This window comes from Oncorhynchus mykiss, chromosome 2 (assembly GCF_013265735.2).
Source record: "Oncorhynchus mykiss isolate Arlee chromosome 2, USDA_OmykA_1.1, whole genome shotgun sequence".
In the NCBI taxonomy this organism is placed as follows: Eukaryota; Metazoa; Chordata; class Actinopteri; order Salmoniformes; family Salmonidae; genus Oncorhynchus; species Oncorhynchus mykiss.
In genome coordinates this window covers 73,892,972-73,919,991 of record NC_048566.1, presented here as the reverse complement: position 1 = coordinate 73,919,991, position 27,020 = coordinate 73,892,972, and the positions used below count along the sequence as shown (strand labels likewise).

At 44.3% G+C, this 27,020-nt stretch overlaps 1 protein-coding gene across 4 annotated transcripts in view; it reads right to left on the bottom strand.

Annotated features, from left to right (window-relative positions):
• Positions 1–27,020, bottom strand: part of LOC110495946 (semaphorin-4B) — a 101,187-nt gene that overhangs the window by 64,746 nt on the left and 9,421 nt on the right. The window lies entirely within an intron of this gene.

Sequence of the window (27,020 nt, the reverse complement as noted above, 5' to 3'; positions counted from 1 at the left end):
CACTCTGCCACCACATCACCCAGGGGACTGTGCTATTGACTTACTCCCTGGAGCGTCCCCACCGAAGGGCTGTGTTTACCCCCCATCTATCCCGGAAAATGAAGCAATGGAGGACTACATTGATGAATCGCTCAAACGGTTTCATTCGTCCTTCCTCTTCCCCGGCTGTGTCCAACTTCTTTGTTGGAAAAAAGGATGGTGGTCTCCATCCACGTATTGATTACCATTCCCCAAATGACGTCATGGTCAAGAACCGTTTCCCTCTTCCTCTGATTCCAGTGACCCTTGAGCAAGTGGGCCACATCAACATCTATACAAAACTCAACCTGTGAAGTGCCTATAACCTTGACCGTATACATGAAGGTGGCAAATGGAAGACTGCCTTTATCACTGCACGAGGGCACTACGAATACCTGGTCATGCCTTACTAAAGCCCCTGCTGTCTTCCAATCCTTTATGAACAAGGTTTTCCAGGATATGATCAACCTCTTTCTCATCGTCTACATTGATGACATCCTGATTTACTCCCTGAAGTAACACGTGCAAAAGGTTCTTCAACGGCTCCTTGACCATAACCTTTATGTGAAGACTGAAAAGAGCACCTTCAAAGCAACCTTGGTAAACTTCCTCAGTTTCGTACTGACACCTGGAGGGGTCAGCATGGATGAGAACAAAGTCAACACCGTCAGTAACTGGCGCAAACCCACCACCATTAACTTCTTTGGGACAGGGGGCAGTATTTTCACGTCCGGATGAAAAGCGTGTCCAAAGTAAATGACCTGCTACTCAGACCCAGAAGCTAAGATATGCATATTATCAGTAGATTTGTAGAAAACACTCTGAAGTTTCTAAAACTGTTTGAATCATGTCTGTGAGTATAACATAACTTTTTTGCAGGCAAAACCCCGAGGACAAACAGTTCAGATTTTTTTTTTGAGGTCACTCTCTTTTCAATGGGTTTTCATTGGGAATCCAGATTTCTGTTTTTATTTGTATTATTTCTTTTTTTACCCCTCTTTCTCCCCAATTTCATGGTATCCAATTGTTTTAGTACAACTCCCGTACAAGCTCGGGAGAGACGAAGGTTGAGAGTCATGCGTCCTCCGATACACAACCGCACTGCTTCTTAACACAGCGCGCATCCAACCCGGAAGCCGTACAGCGCCCTTAACCACTGCGCCACCCAGGAGGCCTGGGAATCCAGATTTCTAATTGACTTTCCTGCAGTTCCTATCGCTTCCACTTGATGTCAACAGTCTTTAGAAATTGGTTGAGGTTTTCCCTTTGAGAAATAAAGAAGTAATGAGGCTCGAGGGAAGTGTACTCTTTGTTAGAGGCGCGTGACCTGAAAGCACGCTCCACTTTGTTTTCCTCCGGTATTGAACACAGTATATCCCTTCTTAAATTTAATTGATTATTTACGTAAAAAAATACCAAAAGTTGTATTACAAAAGTAGTTTTAAATGTTTGGACAATGCTTACAGGTAACTTTTGAGATATTTTGTAGTCACGTTGCGCAAGGTGTTTTTCTGGATCAAACACGGCAAATAAATGGACATTTTGGATATATATATCGACGGAATTAATCGAACAAAAGGACCATTTGTGATGTTTATGGGACATATTGGAGTGCCAACAGAAGAAGTTCGTCAAAGGCATGAATTATATTTTTATTTCTGCGTTTTGTGTCATGCCTGCAGGGTTGAAATATGCTTTTCTCTCTTTGTTTACTGGGGTGCTATCCTCAGATAATAGCATAGTTTGCTTTCGCCGTAAAGCATTTTTTAAATCTGATTTGTTGGCTGGATTCACAACAAGTGTAGCTTTAATTTGGTATATTGAATGTTTGATTTCATCAAAGTTTAATTTATATAGTAATTTATTTGAATTTGGCGATCTGCATCTTCACTGGATGTTGGCCAGGTGGGATGCTACTGTCCCACATATCCAACATTTCATTGGGTTCTCCAACTACTGCTGCACAATTGCTTTCAACAACTTGAATTGCTGCTTCACCTCAGCTCTGGTCCTTCGCCAACCAGATCCGACCCTTCCTTTCTACCTGGAGGTGGATGCCTCCAAAGTAGGAGCCATACTCTCTCAGTGGGTGGGAACACCTCCCAAATCACATCCCTGTGCCTTCTTCTCCAGGAAGTTATTCCCCGCTGAGAGGCATTACAATGTGGGGGAACAGAACTCCTCGCCATCAAGCTGGCCCTTGAGGAGTGGCGCCACCGGTTGGAGGGCACACAACATCCCAGATTATCGTAATCTGGATTATATCAGAGGGGCCAAGAGGTTAAACTCCAGACAAGCCCGCTGGGCTCTCGTTCACACGCTTCCATTTTCATGTTACTTACATCCACCAGTTTGACCTTTCGACCAGTAAATCAGACCCTACACCCATTCTTATTTCCTCTTTCATTATGGAACTGGTACAGTGAGAGGTTCACTCTGCCATGCAAGAACCCAGCTGCTCCTGAGACACCAGCTGGGAGGAGTTACGTACCAGCAGCTGTTAGACCCCAACCGATGCAATGGTGTCACACGTCCTTGGGGTCAGGGCAATACACGAACCACTGAACTTCTAGCCCATAAGTTTTGGTGGTCCTCACTGGCATCCGATGTAAGGGATTACGTACTCTCATGTCCAGTCTGCGCCCAAACCAAAAGCCCTCGTCATCTGCCTTCCGGTAAGCTTCAACCTTTGCCGCATCCTCACAGACCCTGGTCCCACATAGCTGTTGACTTCATCACAGACCTTCCTGAATCCTCTGGCAACACAACCATCCTTGTCATAGTTGACCGTTTTTTCAAAAATGTGTCATCTGGTTCCTCTTCCCAATTTACCTAACGCCATGGAATTGGCTGAGTGTATGTTCCAGCAGGTGTGCTGTCTGTATAGGATTCTGGAGGACATCGTCTCTGACCGCAGGCCACATTGACCGACTGGGGGTCGCCCTCAGCCTCTCCTCTGGGTACCATCCCCAGACCAACGTGCAGACAGAATGCCTGAAACAAGAAATAGGGAAGTACCTCCGCCTGGAGTCGGTATATGGCCTGGGCTGAATACGCTCAGAACTCACTCATTCCTTAATCCTTCTGTCTTACTCCGTTTCAGTGTGTCCTTGGTTACCAACCCCACGTGTTTCCCTGGGAGGCGGAGCCTGGTACTGTCCAGCTGTCGACGACTGGTTTCGTATGGTTCTGTATTTATTTTCTTAGTCAACCTTGTGTTCTTGAACATAGCCCTGTTTTTCAGGTGCAATAAACACCTTCTGCACTCTGTGTGTGAATCTACACTTTAGTCTTACCACAGGAACTTCTGACACATGGTCAGTAGCTGATCATTTCATCACTGCTGACTGGATGAAATGCCTACTTTGTTAGGAGGATATCAGATGCGATCTGTGAGCTCAGCTCATTGATAGATTATTGTAATATGTGGATGAGAATATTTAATCACCTCTGTCTTTGAAACCTATGCAGCAAACTGCCTAAATAAACCAGCTCTTAGTAATGAAAATATTTGAAATGGTATTCCATTTCCCATCTGTGGTAAATATCCATAACAGATGTGGAGCCAGCAGAAGCACCTAGCTGGCTGATGAAATGTAAAGTAGCTGTCTCTGTCTGTAGCCAGCCCAGGCCTGCGATCACTATCACGGCTGTACCTATTGCATTAATACCCTACTGTAATGTGGGGGAAGGAACTAGAACTCATCAACCTGAAAGAGGAGAGCAGTATGGCAGACTGCTTCCCCCTTTAAGCGAGAAAGTATCTAATGTGCTGCATGCCGACGCCATCATCGTGACATTCACAACGCCAATGTCTAGGCATATTCCTTGTGTGAGTTATGGCAATCATATCACTAGATCTTAGGAGTCATTTCTGGTCAATTCTGACTAGAAAAATAACATAGTTCATATTCAACATCCGGGGAAACTATTCCATTGATGTTTGGTCAATTTTGTGAGGTGTTAGCTGTGCTGGCCTAACTGAGTGAGAGAGCTGGCACTCAGCCTCCCTCCTCCTTGCAGCCAGGACTTTTTCCGGGCACTGGGGCCAAATCTCCCTGTCAAAACATATCAGTCAGGGTCTAAACCAGGCGTACTAAAACCTCTAGTGTGTTGTCATGAAGAAAGTTTCATAAGATCGTGAATGCAGATGGATTGAGGAAAACTTAAAGTCAAGTCCTTTTCTCTATTCGTTCTTCAACTACTCTTGATGAACTCCACTGTAAGCTGATCTACTTTTAGGAGGCCCATGTTGCTTCAGTTGATGTCACCGGATTATTTTCCACAGTATATGTTGCAATTGTCACTCATTGTCTTGTACATTGGAACACCTCTACTTCCTCCTCACTATATCACATATACTGAACAAAAATCTAAAACGTTGGTTAAATGAGCTGAAATAAAAGATCCCAGAAATGTCCCAATTCTCTCAAATTTTGTGAACAAATTTGTTTGCATTTCTCCTATGCCACGATAATCCATTCAACTGACAGGTGTGGCATATCAAGAAGCTGATTATTAAACGGCATGATCATTACACAGATACACCTTGTGCTGGGGACAATAAAAGCCACTCTAAAATGTGCAGCTTTTTCACACAACTCAATGCCACAGATGTCTCATGCTTTGAGGGAGCTTGCAATTGGTATGCTGACTGCAAGAATGTCCACCAGAGCTGTTACCAGATCATTTAATGTTAATTTATCTACCATAAGCCGCCGTCAACGTCATTTTAGAGAATTTGTCAGTATGTCCAACCAGCCTCACAACCACAGAACACCACCAGCCCAGGACCTCAACATCCGGCTTCTTCAGCTGCGGGATCATCTGAGACCAGCCACCCGGACAGCTGATGAAACTGTTGGTTTGCACAACCGAAGAATTTCTGCACAAACTGTCAGAAACCATCTCAGGGAAGCTCATTTGCTTGCTTGTCGTCCTCACCAGGATCTTGACCTAACTGCAGTTCGGCTTAATAACTGACTTCAGTGGGCAAATGCTCAACTTCAATGTCCACTAGCACACTGGAGAAGTGTGCTCTTCACGGATGAGTCCTGGTTTCAATAGTACCGTGTAGATGGTGGACAGCATGTATGGCGTTGTGTGGTTTTCTGATGTCAACGTTATGAGCAGTGCCACATGGTGGCGGTGGAGTTATGGTATGGGCAATCATATGCTATGGACAATTAACACAATTACATTTTATGGAAATTTGAATGCACAGAGATACCGTGACGAGATCCTGAGGCCCATTGTCGTGCCATTAATCCGCCGCCATCGCCTCATGTTTCAGCATGATAATGCACAGCCCCATGTCACAAGGATCTGTACACAATTCCTGGAACCTGACAATGTCCTAGTTCTTCCATGGCCTGCATACTCACCAAACATGTCACCCATTGAGCATGCTCTGCATCGACGTGTACGACACCGTGTTCCAGTTCCTGACAATATCCAGCAACTTCGCACAGCCATTGAAGAGGAGTGGGACAACATTCCACGGGCCACAATCAACAGCCTGATCAACTCTATGCGAAGGAGATGTTTTGCGCTGCATGAGACATATGGTGGTCATACCAGATACTGACTGGTTTTCTGATCCACGCCCCTACTTTTTTTTTGTTATTTGACCAACAGATGCATGTCTGTATTCTCAGTCATGTGAAATCCATAGATTAGGACCTAATGAATTTATTTAATTTGACTGATTTCCTTATATGAACTGTAACTCAGTCAAATTTTTGAAACTGTTGCATGTTGCGTTTATATTTATGTTCAGTGTATATGGGACTACTGGCTATCCCATGGTGTGAGAGGACCAGTCCGGTAGGCTTTCCGGAAGGTGATTCTGAGAGTACATAGGGGGCTGATAATCTTTGTAAAGATTCTCCTGGCTGTTTAGGATGCACTGTGAGTTTAACATGGGAACACTGCCTTCTTCAAAAATCCATCCACAAAAGATAAACCATTACAGGGCTCTTCAGGAACAAATTAGAGTCCTCATTGAAATACCCAGCACTTGAGGGATTACATGCTCTATCCACAGATCTGACTATTATAATGCAGGGCAGAGTTGTTATTGTTGTCTTAGCTGTGTATGGTTAGTAGGACCCCCTGAGAAAGCTGAAATAAAATGCTTACCATACGTAATTGCCTGGGTAAATATTTCATGCTGACATTTGCTTTGATAGACAATGCAAGGAGAATACAATTATACTGTTTACAACTTTACTAATGCAGGGGGACTGTATAATAGGAATCAGAGAAATGAATGAATGGTTGAGAAGAGTTGTTCAGAACCAGACACAGGAGACTATGTGGTGACCTAGAAAACCAGCCTTGGTTGCCATCTGACTTCTATGAAATGAAATACTTTAGTGTTTAGCCTATAGCCTACTCTTAATGCATGCATTGCAAATCATGTTCTCTTCTCTCCAACACTATCAAAGACGCTACTGATTGGGCTCCAACTGGTTCCTATTTAACTGATTCTACTTTCCAAGTATATGCAAAATCACCCATTATGATCTTTGTCTTGTGTGCTGATCATAGTATAGTCAACTAAATCAAAGCCTGCAGGTTCTATTCCCCCTCTATACTGTGCCTATCATAAGTACTGGATTTATTCACATTTTATTGTGTTAAAGTGGGATTTAATTGTCATTTTTAGTCAACGATCTCCAACATATACTCTGTAATGTACGTGGTAGATTTTTATGATTCATGAAAAATGAAACACTAACATGCTGACCAGACCGGATGTGTCGCATGCGTGAGCGTCGCAAAATAAATGTAGAAACCCATACTGCTCACGCGCGCCAACGAGCGTCTGCGTTGCCAAGGGATAAAATAGAAGTCATTCCTATTTCTGACGCAGATCGCGCTACAAGTCCTGCCTCTCCCATCTCCTTATTGGTTTATAGAAGCAGGTACCCACGTGCCATCTCCTCATTGGTTATACCCACGTGGGTGAATGAAAGACTAAATGTTTTGCCAGTTGTCATGGTAAAAGTGTAGATGCCAATCACCATATAAGTTCAAAGATGAAAAAGCCTGGAAGGAGGAGAGATACGATTCGGTTGGCCGTTTTATGTGTGGATTAATTGTCGGAGTAGAAGACCTTGTGCATTTCAGGTAAAAGAACAACTCAATGTTTATATCCCAGGACAAATTAGCTAGCAACAGCAAGCTAGCTAAATAGGACAAATTAGCTAGCAAATGCAAGCTAACTAGTTAAATTGCCATACATGTTTAATGCTTTTCGACCTGTCCCCAAATTAATGTCATTGGTTCAGAGTTTGTTTTGATATTTTAACCTGCGTGTCGTGATCGCGTTTGGTGTAGGGGGACAAAATACATTTATGCACGATGGCACACGATGGCGCACGCGCGCAGCCGGTTTGTGTTCCGTGTAATATATCTTTATTAGATGCGTATTCACCCCCCCGGAGTCAAAACATGTTAGAAAGACCTATGCCAGCGATTACAGTTGTGAGTCTTCTTGGGTAAGGCTCTGTATTGTGCAATATTTGCCCATTTAGTCTTTTGAAATTCTTCAATGTCTGTCAAGGTGTTGGGGATCATGGCTGGACAACAATTTTCAAATCTTGCCATAGATTTTCAAGCAGATTTAAGTCGAAACTGTAACTTGGTCACTCAGGAACATTCCCTTTCTTCTTGGTAAGCAACTCCAAAGAAGATTTAGTCTTGTGTTGTAGGCGTTACTGAGGGTAGTATGCATGGCCCAATACATCACTGGGGCCGAGCTACCTACCATCCAGGAACTCTATACCAGGTGGTGTCAGAGGAAGGCCCTAAACATGTTCTAAGACTCAAGTCACCCAAGTCATAGACTGTTCTCTCTGCTACGGCACGGCAAGCGGTACCGACGCACCAAGTCTGGAACCAACAGGACACTGAACATCTTCTACCCCCAAGCTATAAGACTGCTAAATAGTTAGTTAAATAGTTAACCAATAGCTACCTGAAATATCTGCATTGACCCTTTTGCACTAAGCTCTTTTGACTCATCACATACGCTGCTGTTATTGTTTATTATCTATCACGTTGCCTAGTCACTTTATCCCTAACTATATGTACATACAGTACATTCGGAAAGTACTCAGACCCCTTGACTTTTTCCACATTTTGTTATGTTACAGCCTTATTCTAAAATGTATTAAATATGTTTTTTCCCTTACCAATCTACACACAATACCTCAATGCCAAAGAGAAAACAGGTTTTTAAGAAATGTTTGCAAATGTGTACATACAAGAAAAACAAATAATGTATTTACATAAGTATTCAGGCACTTTGCTATGAGACTCAAAATTGAGCTCAGGTGCATCCTGTTTCCATTGATCATTCTTGAGATGTTTCTACAACTTGATTGAGTCCACCTGTGGTAAATTCAATTGATTGGACATGATTTGGAAAGGTACACACCTTTCTATATAAGATCCCACAGTTGACAGTGCATGTCAAAGCAAAAACCAAGCCATGAGGTCAAAGTAATTGTCCGTAGAGCTCGGAGACAGGACTGTGACGAGGCACAGATCTGGGGAAGGTAACCAAAACATTTCTGCAGCATTGTCCCCAAGAACACAGTGACCTCCATAATTCTTAAACGGAAGAAGCTTGGAACCGCCAAGACTCTTCCTAAAGCTGGTCGCCCGGCCAAACTGAGCAATCAGGGGAGAAGGGCATTGGTGAGGGAGATGACCAAGAACCCAATGGTTACTCTGACAGAGGACCAGAGTTCCTCTGTGGAGATGGGAGAACCTTCCGGAAGGAGAACCATCCCTGCAGCACTCCACCAATCAGGCCTTCATGGTAGAGTGGCCAGACTGAAGGCAATCCTCAGTAAAAGTTAAATGACAGTCCGCTTGGAGTCAAATCAAATCAAAGTTTATTTGTCACGCATGCCGAATACAACAGATGTAGACGTTACAGTGAAATGCTTACTTACAGGCTCCAACAAATAGTGCAAAAAAGGTTTAGGTGAACAATTGGTAAGTAAAGAAATAAAAACAACAGTAAAAAGACAGTGAAAAATACAAGTAGTGAGGCTTATACAGTAGCGAGGCTATAAAAGTAGCGAGGCTACATACAGACACCGGTTAGTCAGGCTGATTGAGGTAGTATGTACATGTAGATATGGCTAAAGTGACGATGCATATATAACAGAGAGTAGCAGTAGCATAAAAGAGGGGTTGGCGGGTGGTGGGACACAATGCAGATAGCCCGGTTAGCCAATGTGCCGGAGCACTGGTTGGTCGGGCCAATTGAGGTAGTATGTACATGAATGTATAGATAAAGTGACTATGCATATGTGATAAACAGAGAGCAGCAGCAGCGTAAAAGGGGGGTTGGGGGGGCACACAATGCAAATAGTCCGGGTAGCCATTTAATTACCTGTTCAGGAGACTTATGGCTTGGGGGTAAAAACTGCTGAGAAGCCTTTTGGACCTAGACTTGGCACTCCGGTACCGCTTGCCATGGGGTAGTAGAGAGAACAGTCTATGACTGGGGTGGCTGGGGTCGTTGACAATTTTTAGGGCCTTCCTTGGACACCGCCTGGTGTAGAGGTCCTGGATGGAAGGCAGCTTAGCCCAAGTGATGTACTGGGCCGTACGCACTACCCTCTGTAGTAGCCTCTGTAGCCTTGCGGTCGGAGGCCGAGCAATTGCCGTAACAGGCAATGATGCAACCGGTCCGGATGCTCTCGATGTTGCAGCTGTAGAACCTTTTGAGGATCTGACGACCCATGGCAAATCTTTTTAGTTTCCTGAGGGGGAATAGGCTTTGTCGTGCCCTCTTCACGATTCTCTTGGGGTGTTTGGACCATTCTTGTTTGTTGTTGATGTGGACACCAAGGAACTTAAAGCTCTCAACCAAAAGGAATATAAAGGACTCTCAGACCATGAGAAACAAGATTCTCTGATCTGATGAAACCAAGATTGAACTCTTCGGCCTGAATGCTAAGCGTCACATCAGGAGGAAACCTGGCACCATCTCTATGGTGAAGAATAGTGGTGGCAGCATCATGCTTTGGGGATGTTTTTAATGGCAGGGACTGGGAGACTAGTCAGGATCGAGGGAAAGATGATCAGAGCCAAGTACAGAGCGATCCTTGATGAAAACCTGCTCCAGAGCGCTCATCACCTCAGACTGGGGTGAAGGTTCACCTTCCAACAGGACAACGACCCTAAGCACACAGCCAAGACAACACAGGAGTGGCTTTGGGACAAGACTCCGAATGTCCTTGAGTGGCCCAGCCAGAGCCCGGACTTGAACTCGATCGAACATCTCTGGAGAGACATGAAAATAGCTGTGCAGTAAAGCTCCCCATACAACCTGACAGAGCTTGAGAGGATTTACAGAGAACATTGGGAGAAACTCCACAAATACAGGTGTGCCAAGCTTGTAGCATCATACCCAAAAAGACTCAAGGCTGTAAAGGTTCTTCAACAAAGTACTGAGTAAAAGGTCTGAATACTTATGCAAATGTTTTTTTTCTTTGCCATTATTGGGTATTGTGTGTAAATTGATGAGGGAAAAAAAACAAATTAATCCAATTTAGAATAAGCCTGTAACATAACAAAACTGAAAAAGTAATGTGGTATGAATACTTTCCGAATACACTGTATCTATCTCAATACCTTTTATCCCTGCACATCGAGTCGGTACTGGTAACCAGTGTATAGCGAAGTTATCGTTACTAATTGTGTATTTATAACTTTTGTTATTATTTTTCTATGTATTTGTTGTGTTTATATTCATATGTTTTTTTCTACTATTTCTCTTTTTATTTTTTTGCATTGTTGGGAAGGGCCCGTAAGTAAACATTTCACTGTTAGTCCACACCTGTTGTTTACGAAGCATGTGACAAATACAATTTGATTTGATTTATTGTGATGCTGAAAGGTTAATTAGTCTCCCAGTGTCTTCTGTAAAGCAGACTGAAGCAGGTTTTCCTCTAGGATTTTGCCTGTGCTTAGCTTCATCCCGTTTCTTTTTATCCTGAAAAACTCCAGTCTTTGCCGATGTGAAGTATACCCAAACCATGATGCAACCACCCCCATGCTTGAAAGTAAGGAGGAATTTACTCAGGGATGTGTTGTGTTGGATTTGTCCCAAACATAAGGCTTTGCATTTAGGCCAAAAAGTGTATTACTTTGCCATGTTTTTTGTCACTATTACTTTAGTGCAGCCTTTCTTAAAGTATGGGTCGAGACCGACACGGACCTGATAATGGTGGGTCGTGATGTGCCAGAGTAAATATATAATTATTTCATTCATTACTGGAATTGATTTGGCCAAGTGTGCTCTCTGCTTAGCAGCGGTCTCTGCTCAGTTTGGCAGGTGCGTGAGTGTGAGAGGGAGATGCACATTGTGCTTTGCGGTTTACCTGATCTTTTTTCTGCTGTTTTCTTGAAGATTACTCCGCGATACACGCGATGCAGCGCTGTCGTTCAGTAGTAGATGATGCGCTGTCTGCCACTGACTTGTCATTCCCACGCGCCATCACTCACCGCTGCCATCAAATGGATTCATGCTAGCCACAAGTTCTGACTGAGCTCAATTGTCATGAAACGCATGTACAGCGGTGAGTTTCTCTTTCATAGAAACTTATAACGAGCAGCGCCCAATGTGTTTTGTGCGGGGAAGTGCTTAATAATGAAACGACAGGTCCTGACCAAATATCCACAGCATGATGGTAAACCCAGGGAGTTCTTTCAGAACAGGGCAGAGTGCTTCAGGAAACAGTGCTTCAGGAAACAGTGCTTCCACAGTAGAAAAGTAAGTCAGCTAGCAGCGCATTGTTGTCATTGTATAACAGGTGATAAGCGTAAATAAGGGAGTACTAACTAACTCTGATAGTAGTAGATGTGAGTTTCTCTTTCACACAATCCACTGGCCTTGTACACAGCTAATAGCTATCATTCGCAAGCAAGATACTGATAGTGCAACCTTAGTAACAGTACAGTCGTAGCCAAAAGTTTTGAGAATGACACAAATATTAATTTCCACAAAGTTTGCTGCTTCAGTGTCTTTAGATATTTTTGTCAGATGTTATGTTATACTGAAGTATAATTACAAGCATTTCATAAGGCTTTCATTGACAATTACATGAAGTTGATGCAAAGAGTCAATATTTGCAGTGTTGACCCTTCTTTTTCAAGACCTCTGCAATCAACCCTGACATGATGTCAATTAACTTCTGGGCCACATCCTGACTGATGGCAGCCCATTCCTGCATAATCAATGCTTGGAGTTTGTCAGAATTTGTGGGATTTTGTTTGTCCACCCGCCTCTTGAGGATTGACCACAAGTTCTCAATGGGATTAAGGTCTGGGGAGTTTCCTGGCCATGGACACAAAATATCGATGTTTTGTTCCCCGAGCCACTTAGTTATCACTTTTGCCCTATGGCAAGGTGCTCCATCATGCTGGAAAATGCATTGTTCGTCACCAAACTGTTCCTGGATGGTTGGGAGAAGTTGCTCTCAGAGGATATGTTGGTACCATTCTTTATTCATGGCTGTATTCTTAGGCAAAATTGTGAGTGAGCCCACTCCCTTGGCTGAGAAGCAACCCCACATATGAATGGTCTCAGGATGCTTTACTGTTGGCATGACACAGGACTGATGGTAGCGCTCACCTTGTCATCTCCGGACAAGCTTTTTTTCCGGATGCCCCAAACAATCGGAAAGGGGATTCATCAGAGAAAATTACCCCAGTCCTCAGCAGTCCAATCCCTGTACCTTTTGCAGAATATCAGTCTGTCCCTGATGTTTTTCCCGGAGAGAAGTGGCTTCTTTGCTGCCCTTCTTGACACCAGGCCATCCTCCAAAAGTCTTCGCCTCACTGTGCGTGCAGATGCACTCACACCTGCCTGCTGCCATTCCTGAGCAAGCTCTGTACTGGTGGTGCCCCGATCCCGCACCTGAATCAACTTTAGGAGAAGGTCCTGGCGCTTGCTGGACTTTCTTGGGCACCCTGAAGCCTTCTTCACAACAATTGAACCACTCTCCTTGAAGTTGTTGATGATCCGATAAATGGTTGATTTAGGTGCAATCTTACTGGCAGCAATATCCTTGCCTGTGAAGCCATTTTTGTGAAAAACGATTCCTTGCAGGTAACCATGGTTGACAGAGGAAGAACAATGATTCCAAGCACCACCCTCCTTTTGAAGCTTCCAGTCTGTTTTTCAAACTCAATCAGCATGACAGAGTGATCTCCAGCCTTGTATTTGTCAACACTCACACCTGTGTTAACGAGAGAATCACTGACATGATGTCAGCTGGTCCTTTTGTGGCAGGGCTGAAATACAATGGACATGTTTTGGGGGGATTCAGTTCATTTGCATGGCAAAGAGGGACTTTGCAATTCATCTGATCACTTCATAACATTCTGGAGTATATGCAAATTGCCATCATACAAACTGAGGCAGCAGACTTTGTGAAAATTAATGTGTGTCATTCTCAAATCTTTTGGACACGACTGTACAAATGAAGATGACAAATGATCAGGCCTACTGTACATCTTACTGTAGAAATTGTTGAAAAGTGGTCTAGGTTGGAACTGTTGCTGTTAAAATACAATAATATTTTTTCTTCTTAAATGGAACAAACTGATTGAAGAAAGATGCTTTTTGAGGCAAACATACTCACACAGTTTTGAGTTTTTCATCTACAGCAGGAAGCGGTCTCCTGTCTGACTGAGAAAGCAGTAGATGTTCTGGTCCAGTTTGGCACCACTATGTGAGTCAAAGTTCTCAACTCTGACATACTTAAAAAACAAGTACAGAAACAGTTAAGGCTGAGCATGACCTCAGTGTTGCACTGTCAACAGAGCCCAGAATAGACATGCTCTCATTAGGACTGTGTGTCTCTGTGTTTTCTGGTCTACATCTGTGTGATATGATCAATCAGTTTATTCCAGTTCAGAATAAAACATATGTATTGTATTTTAACAGCAACAGTTCCAACCTAAACTATTTTCAACAATAATTTCTACAGTAAGATGTACAGTAGGCCTGATCATTTTTCATCTGTACTGATACTGATCTGTACTGAATGAAAATGATTTTTTGTATTTTAACAGCAACATTTCCAACCTAGACAGATATGTAAGAGTGTTTTTAATTGTGGAAAATAAACATTTATATATTTACATATATTATATATTTAATGTCATTGTTATTTGTTTTTTGTCTATAATGCATTTGTTTTAGGCATAAGGGCAATGAAATGTACCAATATTTATGTATAGTTGCATATTTTCCTAAGCTTGAGTCCCAGGAAAACACAGAATTTCTCATTTGGGTCCCAGGCTGAAAAAGTTTAAGAACACCTGCTTTAGTGCCTTGTTACATACAGGATGAATGTTTTGGAGTATTTTGATTATGTATATTTCTATTCTTCTTTTCACTCTGTCATTTAGGTAATTATTGTGGAGTCACTACAACGTTGTTGATTCATCCTCAGTTTTCCCCCCATCACAGCCATTAAACCCATAGCTGGCCTCATGGTGACATCCCCGAGCAATTTCCTTCCTGTCCTGCAGCTCAGTTCAGAACGACAACTGCATCTTTGATGTGTATAGGTTATTTAATTCATCATCCACAGCAGAATTATTAACTTCACCATGCTTAACGAGATATTCAATGTCTGATTTGTTATTGCTACCAATATAAAAACCCTACCCTTCTCCATTAGGCTTTCAAAAAGCTCCCTGGTTTTGTAGTTGAATCTGTGCTTGAAATTCAATAGTTGACTGAGATACCTTACAGATGTTGTATGTATGGGGACAGAGGAAGGGTTAGTCGTTAAAAAATCATGTTTATTTCACATAGAGTGAGTCCATGTAACTTATTATGAGATTTGTTAAGCCAAATTTTACTCCTGAACTATTTTAGGCTTGCTTAAACAAAAGGGCTGAATACTTATGCAACAACTATATTTCTGTTATTTTATTGGTATTATTCTGTAAAAAAAAAAAAATCATTTTCTTTGCACTTTGACAATATGGAGTATATTGTGTAGACCAATGACACCAAATCAAAATTCTCTCTCTTTCAATCCCACATTGCAATGCAACAAAATGTGAAAAAATCAAAGGGGGGTGAATACCCACTGTTCATCCTTTTCAACAGCCATTAGAGAAGTCATAACACTTCCATCAGAGGATCTGTTGTGCCTCCTGGCTCACAGCACTCACCCAGCTGTTCTACATGCAGTCAGAGCAATTATCATCCCAAATGTGTTGCACAGGTACTGCTGGGACAATCAGGAGATACAGTTCTGTATGCTGGGGTGGGTATATGCTAAACCCAGGCCAGTCCTCCCTTCTCTCCCCTCTCACTCTACTATCGATTTGCCCTTGGAGCCAGGTTTTGTGTGTGCTGAATGGGGACAGAGCCTGGCTAGCTAATTATGTGGACACCCAGTAATGAGATGCACATGCAGTCCTGACAGTGGGATGTTATGCAGTCTTCTCCATGACACATACAGACAGGGGGCCTGCAGGATGACTCACAGGGGGGCTGCTGTCTTCATTACAGCCTAAAGGAGACCCTCATATGATCACAGTCACACCAGCCTGGCAGGCCATGACAGGCTCTCAAACCTCCTACACCATTTGAGCTTAAATGTCACATATTTGAGCATATGAAAGAAAAATACCAGAAAATACAATTGTTGGATGCTCTATGGATTTCCATTAGGAAAACAGTACAGAAAGGAATTAATTTAACTATACAATCCACTCTGAAATGTGCTACTTCAGAAATGTTATTGAGCACACTGTCAGCGAGCTGTTTAAGATATCAAGCCGTGCTTGGTTTATGAGGGGTCAAAGCGTCTGTGAGACACAGGTGAGGAGCTGTAAAATTCCTGGTTGCTGAAAGTAGGTCAGAGCAGTCCAAATGTTTGCTGCTCCCGCTCTAAATGTTTTCTATTGTTTGGAATTATCTCCCTGTATCCTTCTTTGTGCATTTACTACTGGGGCAATATGGACCCTGATACGCTAAGCTTGTTACAATCTGCAGGACTTTGTATCTCTAGTTAGTTTCTGTTTAGCTTTAGTTCTGACTGCATGTGGTAGATACGTTTTTATTTGATTGGAAATGGCCTATTATTGTTAGTTCAAAAGTACGCCTTATAAATGACTAACACTTCAGGTTTGACAAATACACATCAGGTTGTACAAATACAAAGTTCTTTCATGAACATTTCATTCAGTTGTTTAATTTGTCATTGAATGGTCACTCAACCAATCAATAGTTATTGATCACCAGATGGAACCTGCATAGATAACATTAAAACATTTAAACGATTCTTTAGAAAAGCTCTGCTGAGACTAGGAGAACTATGAGGTAAAGGCAAAGATAACATATAAAAACATGTGAGACTAGAAACAAGCAGATTAGGCTACTTCAGAATGTGAGTGAATAAGGGTGCACACCCCAGTGCTCTATTTGAATCTCTACTTAAAATCACCATCTTGGTTCAACCAGCTGGAAAATGTATTCAGATTGGAGTCTGCTTAAAAAATTTTATTAAGATGGTCTGAATTCTTAAACTGCTGTAAACAATGGTGTGTGGGTGTCCCCTCTGGATGGCCATAGAGAAAGGTTGCACACATTCCAGAGGCTTAGACAAATGCTCTGAGCACTGGCCAGTGCAGGGTAGTGTGCTCAGCCCATCCATCCATCCATCACTGTGTAGGGCTGATAAAGGGCTCAGCCTCTGCTCCTACACACTGCCATCACTGACACACAGCCCCTATAGACACCCACATCTCCTTCTCCTCATCCATCCCCTCCCCCTCCACCCATGTTCTGTTACTGACAGATGCCTGCACCCCAGGGTTTCTCAGAGAGCAGGCTCCGAAAACCCTGACCCTCCCCTTGCCCATCATTCTCCCTCTTCCCAATGTCTTCTCTATGCTGAGCTCTGGTCAGCAGCACTGTACATCACCTTCACTCAATATCAATCACTGAGCCCAACACATCTCCTACTAATGCCGTGTCTCGGTGAATGTCTACACAGGAGCAGGAGTCTCTCTATGACAGAGTACTTGTGGTCAGCTCATAGCAAACCCTGCACACATTTCCACACAGCTTACTGTATGAAGAACAGAGAAAATTCATACTATATGAATTATGCATAATATGATCTAGAACAGTGGTTCCCAACCTTTTTGGCTTCCTGTACCAACAACTGAATTTGTCTGCCAGGAGTACCCCTGAAGTACCCCCTCACGTGCATTCTACGAGTAGGCATATGGTCTCATGAGTCTTTTTGAGTACCCCCTGTGGATAGGACAAGTACCCCCAGGGGTTCTACTACCCCTGTCTGGGAACCACTGACCTAGAGGATAACATTGATTATTTATCATGTCTGAGAGGAGCAAGAGGATATTAAGCATATGAAGCAGTCATACAAGTGGCCTCAGTAGAGTACCAGAAACAAGAGAAAATACCAAACTGATAGCGATAACAGCCAACTGGGGGGTGACATTAACATTTTCCCTCTTTGATGTACTCCATATCTGCTCACTATTTGACTGTGATCATGACTTTCAGCCTACAGGCTTGTCGGCGGTCACCCTCTTCCATGCACCAGTTTGTATGTAAGCTGCTCTTATTTGCTATGGGAAGATTATGGGGTTATATCCTGCCTGTTTGGCCCTGTCCGGGGGTATCATCGGATGGGGCCACAGTGTCTTCTGACCCCTCCTGTCTCAGCCTCCAGTATTTATGCTACAGTAGTTTGTGTAGGGGGCTAGGGTCAGTCTGTTATATCTGGAGTACTTCTCCTGTCTTATCCGGTGTCCTGTGTGAATTTAAGTATGCTCTCTCTAATTCTCTCTTTCTTTCTCTCTCTCGGAGGACGTGAGCCCTAGGACCATGCCTCAGGACAACCTGGCATGATGACTCCTTGTTGTCCCCAGTCCACCTGGCCGTGCTGCTGCTCCAGTTTCAACTGTTCTGACCTGCGGCTATAGAACCCTGACCTGTTCACCGCACGTGCTACCTGTCCCAGACCTGCTGTTTTCAACTCTCTAGAGACAGCAGGAGTGGTAGGGATACTCTCAATGATCGGCTATGAAAAGCCAACTGACATTTACTCCTGAGGTGCTGCACCCACGACAACTACTGTGATTATTATTATTTGACCCTGCTGGTCATTTATGAACATTTGAACATCTTGGCCATGTTCTGTTATAATCTCCACCCGGCACAGCCAGAAGAGGACTGGCCACACCTCATAGCCTGGTTCCTCTCTAGGTTTCTTCCTAGGTTTTGGCCTTTCTAGAGAGTTTTTCCTAGCCACCGTGCTTCTACACCTGCATTGCTTGTTGTTTGGGGTTTTAGGCTGGGTTTCTGTACAGCACTTTGAGATATCAGCTGATGTAAGAAGGGCTATATCAATCAATTTGATTTGATGATTATACATGGATATTTCAATGCAGGGTTTGTACCAGTGTTGTGGAAGCTGCTCATAGTTTACCAAACTAACAATTCACACTAGAATAAGTTAAACTACTCTTCACACTAGAATAAGTTAAGCTACTCTTCACACTAGAATAAGTTAAGCTACTCTAAAGCTACCCGTAAGAAAACTATTGTTTACTTTGAAAAGGCAGTACACTACATCCAAGCTTCTCTGTGAAAAATTATCATATCTAAATCTGAAATGTCATAGACAAAAAAATTGCAATAAAAGATGTCTCTGAAGTCAGGTGTAACAGAATGTGTAATTTATCCTATTAAAGACTAACTATGTTTCAAATGAGAATTAGGCAGGTTTGATGCCAAAAATAAAAGGACATACTTGCTGACTCCACCCATATTTTTCTAATCTTTTTGTAAAAAAGTAGTGTGTAGTTCCAATAGTTAGATACACCGCAAAACAGTAATTAAATGCTTAAAACGGTACCAATATTTGAATTTAGTTCAACTACCACCAAGCTACTGCAAAATGTAGTTAAACTACTAGTTGAACTACATGTAGTTCAATACTCCCCAACACAGACTTGTACTGTAGTAAACCTTCATCTGAGCATTCATGTAGCACATCTGCATACTGCAGAAATGTCATAATGATCATTACAGAGGTAATAATAAATATCATAGGTCTCCCAGTTCAAACTGAATGCAGATGTTGCCTTAATATGTAGACTGTGCTGCTCTACCTTTGTAGTCAGGCTGTGCTCTGTGTGATAAGAGCCGTCCTCTGGGCTGCAGACGGGAGAAAATGCTCGCCTAACATTTTGAGATGGAATTGTAAACCATGTTACAGTGAAAAGATTGGCAAAATAATATCAGACAGGCAATCAGGTTCACAAAATCTGTTTTACAGAGATATGTAAATCAGGAGCTACTGATCCTGGGGCAGCAGATGCTGACTTGCATTGATGCCTATGGTTGCTCAAGTTCCTCTTCTTCTCTCTTAGCCTTGAAATTAGTGGGGGATGATACTAAAAACCAGCCAAAGCCCCCTGGTTGTCTATATCTACCAGACAGACCTTTTTTTATGGAGTGTCACTTGCAGTGACCTCAAGTTGGAGTGATCGATAGTATGCTACTTATTCTTAAAGAGTCACCAATGCATTGGAATCCCAATCATTCCAGCCATGTCATCAATCCTTTAGAACACAGATATGTAGGGTACATTCCACTCAGTGGAACCCAATAAACCTAGACACTAACACATATCATGTTTTGTTGTTGTATTGTTTCTATTATTTTGTTGTTGTTGTTGTATTGTTTGTATATTGTTGTATTTAGAATGTGTGTGACTGTCCTTGTCTTAGTGTCTTAGTGTTTTGTTACTTGTCAAGTTGTGTGTTTTCTGTGGACCCCAGGAAGAATAGCTGCTGCCTCTACTAAAAGCTAATGGGGACCCCAAAAGGGGGCAGCCTGGTTGGCAATCTGGAGGAGACGCGGTCTTGTCACTCAGTGTCAACCTGATAGCCATGGAACACTAAAGCGTAACACAGCTCCTACTGTAACATTTGTTTAAAGCTGCAATATGTATATTTTCAGGCAATCTGACCAAATAAAAATGTGAGTTATAGATTTGTCATTCTCATTGAAAGCAAGTCTAAAAAGTGGTAGATCTGTTCTATGTGCGCTATTTCTATGCTTCCTGTTTTTCAGTTGAGTTTTTGTGTCTTTTAGACCAGCTTCAAACAGCTGAAAATGTTTGTTTATTGAGATATTTCACAGTGTTTAAGATGGTACAATGATTCTCTCCACTTTTGTTTTGTCACAAACTGAAATTAGGTGAACTATTAGGATTTTAGCAACCTGGAAACGGCAGAGCGATTTTTGCATATTGCAACTTTAATACTAAAATGTATCATTTTAGGACTAATTGAATATTACAAAATGTACCTCTTCACATTGGAGGGCTTGTTCTATTAAGTTTTCCCGTGAATCTGTTTTCTTCATATTTCTTAGTGGGCAAGATGAGTTAAAGTAAGGCTGACTGACTGCCCGCTCTATTTAACCAGACAATCATAATAAGGGGATTGACAGCCTATCAGATAACACTGTGCAGTGCAGCTGATTGCATGTACATACAGGCAGATCTCTTTTATAGCATGGTGCAGATAACTAGCATTCTGAAGTAGTAGAGTGCAAATGAAACTTAATGACTAAGAAAAAGGGTAAAAATTTAATTTCTCCTTTTCATTGACACCGAGCAAAGATACATGCATAAAATGCATAAGTTGATAACCTTTATATCAGATTTGTGCTAGTGGGAGTTAGCTTTCAATTTGCTTTCACTGGCTCTGCAGAGGATTGTTGGTTAATGTAGTACGGAGTGAAGTGAACTCCAAAAGGACCCTTGAAGTTCCTGTGGCCTTTGTTTGCAGTGAAGGGCCCAGCCGTAGAGTGCAGTGGATGATGCGTGTGAGATCCAATCAGAGTCCTGACACGTCCACACAGCTCAGCTCTGTGCAGGGCCCTGCGGCTGCAGGCATGGAGGTGGGAGCTGATGTCATGGAGAGATGGCAGTGAAATGATCTGTTACAGGAAAGCTGAGCCTCTTCAATACCATATTAGAGCCAAGCCCACATAGAATTTCCTCAGACATCTTCACCTACTTTCACAACATAGGGGTCAGGGCTTGTCATACCACAGGTTAAGCCCTCTGATGCAATCTCCTTTCCAGACATGAGCAGAGCAAGATGGATGTTGCTTTAGTGAGTCTAGAATTATGAAGAAGGAAGGTGTGTAGCCATGAATTTCCAATATACACAAAATAAAGATGATGCAGAACTGGAACAATGATAACCTATTTTATTATCTGAGACATTTTGTAGGTTAATCTATGAGGTAGACTAAATGCAGCTGGGTAGACTAGACCACTATCAGGTCGTAAAGAGCTTGCTTGACCTTAGAGCTAAGACTGAACAAACCAAAGGTTTTCTTTTTTGCCTGTATCTAAAGTCAACTGATTAGAGGGAACAGCAGGAAGACAGTCATTTGAAGAAGACATAATTCAGACAATGAGCATAAAGTATCTTTCAGGAGCCATATAAGGTAATCTCCCAAAATACCCTGCAACTCAAGGATGAACTGTAACTTGAAAAACAAGGCTCTGCTGCTTTGTTGTTCAGTACAAAAGCAAACACACAGCGTAGCTCTTTCTTTTGGGCAACCCCATCGCAATAAATAGTACAGCAGCCTCCAAATAAACACAAGAAGGTCCCTTTTCCTACTTTATTAATTCAGGAGCATTAGGAGCAGTCTTTTACAGACTAAAGCAGAGCTGTGTAGGACAGCATGAAACTATCTTTATGACCTGAACCAATTAACCAGCAGCCCTCTCTCTGTTCCTCTGTCCCACCGACCATGCTAGCGGCAGTGGGGAAAATGAGCATCAATGCATCAAAAGCGTTAGTTCCTTCCTGTGAGCTGCTACCTGCATGTTAAGCAGCTCCATTCCCCCAGATGTCTGAAAGCCTTGCTGGACCCCAGGCAGCATCAGCAGCAAATCTGTATACGTGTCCCTCCCAGGCTTCCCAGACCTGTGTAGTCAGGCAGACAGTTGAGTAGACAGGTGCCAGGGTGGAGAGAGGAAAGGACAGTTATCTGAACCCTGCGGTCACTCACACCACCAGAACGCACCGGGATAAGACGTTAGCATCTTTCAAAAGGCCACCCGGATGTCTTGCCCTGGCTCTTCATATATCACATATTCGATCCAATACCATTAATTATTCAGACTTAACTGTGTCTCTCACCTCAAACACCTGCAATGCTTGTCTACCTGGATTACAGTGTTTCCATAAGAGTCTTTTAGACTGCCACGGTCTACTATCAGTCATGCAGTTCACCTCACTCCTCATATTCCATATCTGTAGTGCTAAGTACAGACTGTGCAGTGTAGATAAAAAGAACAGTACAGTATGCTATCATGTTGTTAAACGATCACGCTGTAAAAGGAGTTTGTAAAACAGTTCGGTAGGCCTATATTTTATGAGGTGCTGCTCTGTGCAAAGTTTTGCTAAGTGGGTCATGACATGAGCTGTCATGTGCTAACCTAACACAAGGCTAACTACAGTGAGGGCTCGTTTGCATTAGCATAAGAAAGGCATAGCTGGCAGAGCCTTTGACTTTTGGCGAGGGGTTGTAAAATGTTACAGCTCTGGTGTGCGTCATGCTCATACAGCGAGACGCGAAGGGAGGCAGAGAGCAGCGCAGGTCTTCTTTCATGACTGCACACAGCCATGGAGAAGTGAACTAGGGGGATAAAGCCAGCATACTACCCTCACTCACTCCTTCGTTTGTGGATTCCAGCTACGCACGCAATGACTAAATACCAGCATCTCTCCTCCCTGTTCTCCTCTGTGCACGCCTCCCACTCCTAACTATCAGCAGGGATTCCTGACTAGATAACACGTGACTGACATTCTCCATTAGACACTTGGTAGGTTAGAGGAGGACAGAATCATCCAACAACACAGTAATGAGCATGTGACTTCTCAGCTAGGCATAGGCTAAATGTTTAGTTGGCCTTCACATAATTGGATAATTGATAAAGAACATATTACCCCCCAAAAATTGCTTATAGTAGAAAAGCAATTAAAAGCCTCATTTGATCAGTGGTCCTCAGCTGGAATGTCTGGGAGGGTCAGCAGCGCCATTAGTTACATAAAGGGCACAACCTGGAATGCTGGGAGGTCATGATGGGGAGGGATGATTCTAATCATCACATACAGGAAGGAGCTCTCACACTGGCGTCAGAGAGGGGCATACCAACACAAGTGACAAACACTTCATGTAGACACGTTTGGAGTATGCAGGTCACACATTTAGCTCCCCTCCAGGTCGAGCATTAGTTAGAGAGGTACAGAAACTCACATTCCCCAGCTCACCACAGTTTAAAATACAACAGTATAATGCTTGAAACATGGACATGCAAGAAGAACCGGTGTGAACCCGAGGGTGACGGACAGTGCGCCCTGAAGACAATTTTGCCATTCTCACACGGACACATGAGAAACGCTGACCCACGTGGAAACAGATTCCAAATGTCTTCTCAAAACTATTCCACGGGCCTGTGTAACGTTACAGTTAAAATAAGGTGGAAGCCTGAGGCACTTCATAGTACACATGTGTCCTGTTTCTGTGCACTTCTCAAAGGGGTTAAGAGACAGATCTGAGGCTCTCTAAGACAGCCAAGCAAACACAGGGTTCTGCCTAGGATCCATGTCCACAGCCATTTCCCACATCTTGCCACAGTGACTGGACTGCTCTGGACTGGGACAACACTTGAGACTGCAAGCTGAGCTCCCTGAATGCCTGTTTGCAGAGTTCCCATCAGTAAGCACACAGCAATAGCACTCCCTGAAGGCCCTTGTTTAACCTTCAGGTTACAAGTGGCTGGCCACTCCACATCCCCCTCTTCCTGCTATTAACCCCTCTCTCACTCATGCAATCCATCCACCAACACCACAACAGAACTGAACCGCTCTCTCACATTAAGACCCTTATTATAGCACCTCAGTCCCAGCTAGGGTTGAAGTAGCAGTCAGTCACCATAATAGGTAGGCAGGTAGCCTAGCAGTTAAGAGTGCTAGGCCAGTAACCGAAAGGTCTTTGGTTCGAATCCCCAAGCCGACTAGGTGAAACATTTGTCGATGTGCCCTTGAGCAAGGCACTTAACCCTAATTGCTCCTGTAAGTCACTCTGAATAAGAATGACAGCTCAAATGTAATAATGGTGGATGGGTCCTCAGAGAGACAGTGTTTCAGATCACTCACATTACTTAATATGGTTCCTCAGTAAGCTGATGGGTTGAGTGAGGATTGAAGTTTATTTACATTCCTCATTTTTACTGCCAGAATGAATTGCATGATCCATATCACACACATACACACACGTACAAGCAAGTGCGTAGACACGCACACACGAACACTGACAGGTACTGAGTCACTGTGCCTAAGCCAACAAATGAAGAGGAATCTTACTAATGCTGAGAAAAGACCCCTGGGATTATGATGAGTGTGATTGGAAGCATGTGCTAGAGCGGGGCCAGGGAGAGTTGTGTTAGAGCGGGGCCAGGGAGAGTTGTGTTAGAGCGGGGCCAGGGAGAGTTGTGTTAGAGCGGGGCCAGGGAGAGTTGTGCTAGAGCGGGGCCAGGGAGAGTTGTGTTAGAGCGGGGCCAGGGAGAGTTGTGCTAGAGCGGGGCCAGGGAGAGTTGTGTTAGAGCGGGGCCAGGGAGAGTTGTGTTAGAGCGGGGCCAGGGAGAGTTGTGTTAGAGCGGGGCCAGGGAGAGTTGTGCTAGAGCGGGGCCAGGGAGAGTTGTGTTAGAGCGGGGCCAGGGAGATTTGTGTTAGAGCGGGGCCAGGGAGAGTTGTGTTAGAGCGGGGCCAGGGAGAGTTGTGTTAGAGCGGGGCCAGGGAGAGTTGTGCTAGAGCGGGGCCAGGGAGAGTTGTGTTAGAGCGGGGCCAGGGAGAGTTGTGTTAGAGCGGGGCCAGGGAGAGTTGTGCTAGAGCGGGGCCAGGGAGAGTTGTGTTAGAGCGGGGCCAGGGAGAGTTGTGTTAGAGCGGGCAGGGAGAGTTGTGTTAGAGCGGGGCCAGGGAGAGTTGTGTTAGAGCGGGGCCAGGGAGAGTTGTGCTAGAGCGGGGCCAGGGAGAGTTGTGTTAGAGCGGGGCCAGGGAGAGTTGTGTTAGAGCGGGGCCAGGGAGAGTTGTGTTAGAGCGGGGCCAGGGAGAGTTGTGTTAGAGCGGGGCCAGGGAGAGTTGTGTTAGAGCGGGGCCAGGGAGAGTTGTGTTAGAGCGGGGCCGGGGAGAGTTGTGCTAGAGCGGGGCCAGGGAGAGTTGTGTTAGAGCGGGGCCGGGGAGAGTTGTGTTAGAGCGGGGCCGGGGAGAGTTGTGCTAGAGCGGGGCCAGGGAGAGTTGTGCTAGAGCGGGGCCAGGGAGAGTTGTGCTAGAGCGGGGCCAGGGAGAGTTGTGCTAGAGCGGGGCCAGGGAGAGGTGTGCTAGAGCGGGGCCAGGGAGAGTTGTGCTAGAGCGGGGCCAGGGAGAGTTGTGTTAGAGCGGGGCCAGGGAGAGTTGTGCTAGAGCGGGGCCAGGGAGAGTTGTGCTAGAGCGGGGCCAGGGAGAGTTGTGCTAGAGCGGGGCCAGGGAGAGTTGTGTTAGAGCGGGGCCAGGGAGAGTTGTGCTAGAGCGGGGCCAGGGAGAGGTGTGCTAGAGCGGGGCCAGGGAGAGTTGTGCTAGAGCGGGGCCAGGGAGAGTTGTGTTAGAGCGGGGACAGGGAGAGTTGTGCTGGAGTGGGGCCAGGGAGAGTTGTGCTGGAGCGGGGCCAGGGAGAGTTGTGTTAGAGCGGGGCCAGGGAGAGTTGTGCTAGAGTGGGGCCAGGGAGAGGTGTGCTAGAGCGGGGCCAGGGAGAGTTGTGCTAGAGCGGGGCCAGGGAGAGTTGTGTTAGAGCGGGGCCAGGGAGAGGTGTGCTAGAGCGGGGCCAGGGAGAGTTGTGTTAGAGCGGGGCCAGGGAGAGTTGTGCTAGAGCGGGGCCAGGGAGAGTTGTGCTAGAGCGGGGCCAGGGAGAGTTGTGCTAGAGCGGGGCCAGGGAGAGGTGTGTTAGAGCGGGGCCAGGGAGAGTTGTGTTAGAGCGGGGCCAGGGAGAGGTGTGCTAGAGCGGGGCCAGGGAGAGGTGTGCTAGAGCGGGGCCAGGGAGAGGTGTGCTAGAGCGGGGCCAGGGAGAGGTGTGCTAGAGCGGGGCCAGGGAGAGGTGTGCTAGAGCGGGGCCAGGGAGAGGTGTGCTAGAGCGGGGCCAGGGAGAGGTGTGCTGTGCAAAGACACTACAGTGTGATGTATTCTTTTCTCTGAGCGCAATCATTAATCTGTAACAGGTTGTCCATTGCGATCACATTGTGAAGCTTCAGTGCACAGAAGCACTGTTTTTCTTTCTTTGCTTTGTGCCCCTCTCAGCTGCTGGAACAGCAAATCAAGAAAGCCCTTCCACTGTGCAGAGGGAGAGCTGGCTATTCTGGATGTAGTGGTTGTAGCTAAAAACAGCCATGAAATAATATTGACTTTAGGCCTTACATGATCAATTAACGTTATTGTCGAAGCACAATATCCAAACTAGATATTTAATCTTTACTTTTGGCATTGAGAATACCACTATATAAACCTACTGTTCATATCTAAGGGTATAGACTCCATCCATTCACAGTATATAGAATATGTACCCCAATGAGATGTCCATCTGCCAATGGGATGCTAGAAGTGAGTAGCTAGAGTGTGGATTTGAGTTATTGATATAACAGGCACCGTCCTTTACCAACAAGACAAACTCTTTGTGACAGAGTCATACAGGCAGCTCATTGTCAAGGCTTCTGTACCCAGAATGCGGTTGCCAGCTGTTGTCTTTACGGATCAGACCAAAAGAAAACACAGAGACAAGGTCATCAGCACAGGCAGGCTTTTCTTCTCCTCACAAATGTGCATCAGGTAACAGAATTCACTCT